General features: G+C 32.8%; 1 pseudogene; it reads right to left on the bottom strand.

Moving 5' to 3' along the window:
- Nucleotides 1-1,163: 1,163 nt before the first annotated feature.
- On the bottom strand, nt 1,164-3,573 carry LOC125262026 (annotated as a pseudogene).
- Between the last annotated feature and the right edge of the window lie 248 nt (nt 3,574-3,821).

The raw sequence follows: 3,821 nt of genomic DNA, 5'->3' as shown, positions 1-3,821 counted from the left end.
TCACATGACCAAACCGGAAAACTGGTCTCATTGCATCCGCTTGTCAGAGAAAGTGTTAACAGCAGTATGAACTGAAGGCATATCTATGGACTTTTAAGGTAATCAGTGAAACTACCTAGTTCACATTGTTATAGGTGTTTTATTCTATTAAATATCTAAACGTTAGTGTGTAGAAGAAAAATTAAAAATTTCTTGTGTATGTGCACAACACTGAATTTGCTGTGTATATCTTGTTTTTTTATCTAACATTTGACACATTTAAGTTGATGCCTTGAAAAGACATAAAAACTATATATAAAGTGAAGAGTGATCTGTTCATTTGTTTATCAGTTTTGAAAGTCTTTGTTTTATAATAAAGGAATATGCATAACAAGGAGAGAATATAAACTGTGTATCTGACCAGTAAACTTTGAAGAAGGCTATGTAAAGCATACCACTTTGTGTGTCTCATTCTTCCCCTGTATGCCTGCATGTTTTTATAGTTTTTGCAGAAATCAACTCACAAATGGCTTTTTTATAGTTGATGAGACTGAAGAAAATATTTTAACAATATCTAAAAATGAAATTGGTTTGTTCTTAACATTTGCATTTATTTTTGATTGAAAATCACCCTTTTGATTAAGATCATGGGACATCTTTATATTACTGTCCAACATTGCGAAAAGTGATCTGATGAACAAATTTAAAGAGGAAATTTGAAAGTAGATCTGAGAGAATCAGCCAATATACTCTTTTAAAATTTGAGTTTTGTCTCAAACTTTTTATCTTAAAGATCATTTTTTTGCTGTATTGAAACAATCAAAAGAAAATGTAAGACCTTTGACCACAGTCAGTTTTTATTTTTATAAAAATATATTAACATAAGGATTACAAACCTCTTCTAAAACTCTGATAATAATACACAGAGTGAAAGTACTTTTTCCAAAAGCATTTTGCTGGCATGAAGTAAAAATGACACATATTAAAAACAATCGTTGTTCAGAGTTTTAGGACATTAGCATGTGCTAATACGCATGTTAACTGTTCCACTTTATGCTAATGTGTAAGAAAAGCCACTTGACATAAACTCAACAAAAAGCTTCATTTCAGCTGTAATGTGTGATCAAGCACTAAGATCTCTCTGAGGACATTTTAATTAGTCTCATACACAGATTCCTCTCTCTTCATGAAGTCATGTAGATATGGTTGTCATCTTTTGGTTCATGCTTTTCTCTCCTTCTGTCAAAACAGTAAGTAGAATGTGGCATTAATGACTAATACAAACATTTAATGCTATAGAAATGGACATCTAACATCTATTTCTTGAGTTTATATAGTTCTTACCGTAGGACGACAGTCAAACAGGAAACAAAGATGACATTTACAACAGCTGAAAGGGTAAAGAATATCCAAGAGGTGGACAAACTCCAACTTACTAAAAGACGAGAAAAATGAGAGAACAATAAAGGACATTTTCATATAAGAAGCCATATCCACAATTATAGTGAATTCATACAGATGTTTGACATATGACATGGCAGAAAATGTAAAATGCTTGTAAAACATGATTGTGTCCTACCTTTGGGTTTCCCAGCATGATTTTGCACCTGAATTTCCATTTCTGCCCGACCAATGAGATTCTCACTGACACATTTAATGGTAGCGTTGATATTCCTGAAACTAGCAATGGAGACGGTGATGATGCTGATGGTGTTCTCTGCTGAAAAGGCACTGTAATATTCACTGTCAAACATTGGCCAGTATATCTGGGGTAACGGCAAACCACTGCTGACACACATGCAGGTCAATTCATCACCCCACACCAAACAACGGGAGCTATTCAGGACTTTAGGGGCATCTGAAGAACAATTATACGTTTATTAAAAAGATGGTCTTCATCAATGTACACCACTGTGCAAAAGTTTGGGATCGGTAACATTTTTAATGTTTTATAAAGAAGTTTCGTCTGCTCACCAAGGCTACATTTATTTAATTAAAAATACAGTAATAACAGTAACATTGTGAAATATTATTACAATTTAAAATAATTGTTTTCTATTTAAATATATTTGACAAAGTAATTTATTCCTGTGATGCAAAGCTGAATTTTCAGCATCGTTACTCCAGTCTTCAGTGTCACATGATCCTTCAGAAATCATTCTAATATGCTGATTTGCTGCTCAAGAAACATTTATGATTATTTTCAATGTTGAAAACAGTTGTGTACTTTTTTTTCAGGATTCCTTGATGAATAGAAAGTTCAAAAGAACAGCATTTATCTGAAATACAAAGCTTCTGTAGCATTATACACTACCGTTCAAAAGTTTGGGGTCAGTAAGAATTTTTATTTTTATTTTTTTGAAAAGAAATTAAAGAAATTAATACTTTTATTCAGCAAGGATCCATTAAATCGATCAAAAGTGGCAGTAAATACATTTATAATGTTACAAGATTATATTTTAAATAAAAACTGTTCTTTTGAACTTTCTATTAATCAAATAATCCTGAAAAAAAAATATTGTACACAAATATTTTGTACAATTGTACACATGAAATGTTTCTTGAGCAGCAGATCAGCATATTAGAATGATTTCTGAAGGATCATGTGACACTGAAGACTGGAGTAATGATGCTGAAAATTCAGCTTCACCATCACAGGAATAAATTACATTGTAAAATATATTCAAATAGAAAACAATTATTTTAAATTGTAATAATATTTCACAATATTGTGGCTTTTATTTTATTTTTAATTAAATAAATGCAGCCTTGGTGAGCAGACAAAACTTCTTTTAAAACATTAAAAATCTTACCGATCCCAAACTTTTGAACGGTAGTGTATGTAAAATTTGAATTTATGATGTTATAGGTGAAATGATACATACGTCTTACTTCAAGGATCACAGTACTTTCAGTCTTAGAGCTTAGTATTGTGATGTTCAGGCTCAGGATGGAAAGTCATTATTGAAGAGTGCTCTTCCCTGCCAGGCACTCTAGAACCTATACGATTAATTTCATCAGGCTCAATCCCGTCCCATACAATATCTGTTGAGGGATTCAGGCAATCCCCTGGAACTTTGCAGGATATCTCGGCCTTCTTTCCTGCTGTGAGTTGTGGGACTTTTATAGTTGGTTTCTGGGTGAGCTCTAAAACACAATTATTTATTGGAATCAGAAATGCTATAAACTTATTTGGATTTGTATGTTTCTCTTTGAAAAGCATATAAACACACCTTTCACAGTAATAGTCACTGTCTGAGGAAAGATATACACTTTTCCTTGTCCCCACTCCAGTTTCAATCTGTATTCACCATCAGAGTCACCCTGAACCAAGTTGTTTAGCATAAAGCTGCACTCTGTCTCACCAGGTATGTATATATTTGTGGTCATACAAGGAACTTCAACAGTTGGGTTTTGTGGATCTCCTTTGAACCATGTTCTCCTAATGGGTTCTGAGACACTTTGAGGGACAGTGAAAAAACAAAACGCTCTGATGCACAAACCAGCCTCTCCAGTGAAGTTATCTTGTACTCTGATGGAGAAGTTAGTCGGTTCATCAGGGTCTAAATGAAAAACTAAAATTAAAGCAAGATATCAGACAGACTGTGGAGTTAAGTATAATTATTTGTCTCCTATATTTAATTTAATCTTTTAAATTTATCAGTTAATTTATATCAGCAAAGTTTTGCAGAAATGTATATACATAATCTTTATCCTACATTGTCATCCAGAGCTCAAAACTCACTTTTATGAAAAACGTCTAGTAAAAAAATAACTAAATCCAGACACTAGTCTTGTTAAAGTAGGCCTACACTACACTAAAGTAAACAGGCAGCTTCTGT

The sequence above is a fragment of the Megalobrama amblycephala genome, unplaced genomic scaffold (genome assembly GCF_018812025.1).
Source record: "Megalobrama amblycephala isolate DHTTF-2021 unplaced genomic scaffold, ASM1881202v1 scaffold557, whole genome shotgun sequence".
Lineage (NCBI taxonomy): Eukaryota > Metazoa > Chordata > Actinopteri > Cypriniformes > Xenocyprididae > Megalobrama > Megalobrama amblycephala.
The sequence above is the reverse complement of the archived record's forward strand: the minus strand, read 5'-3'. Positions and strand labels throughout refer to the sequence as shown.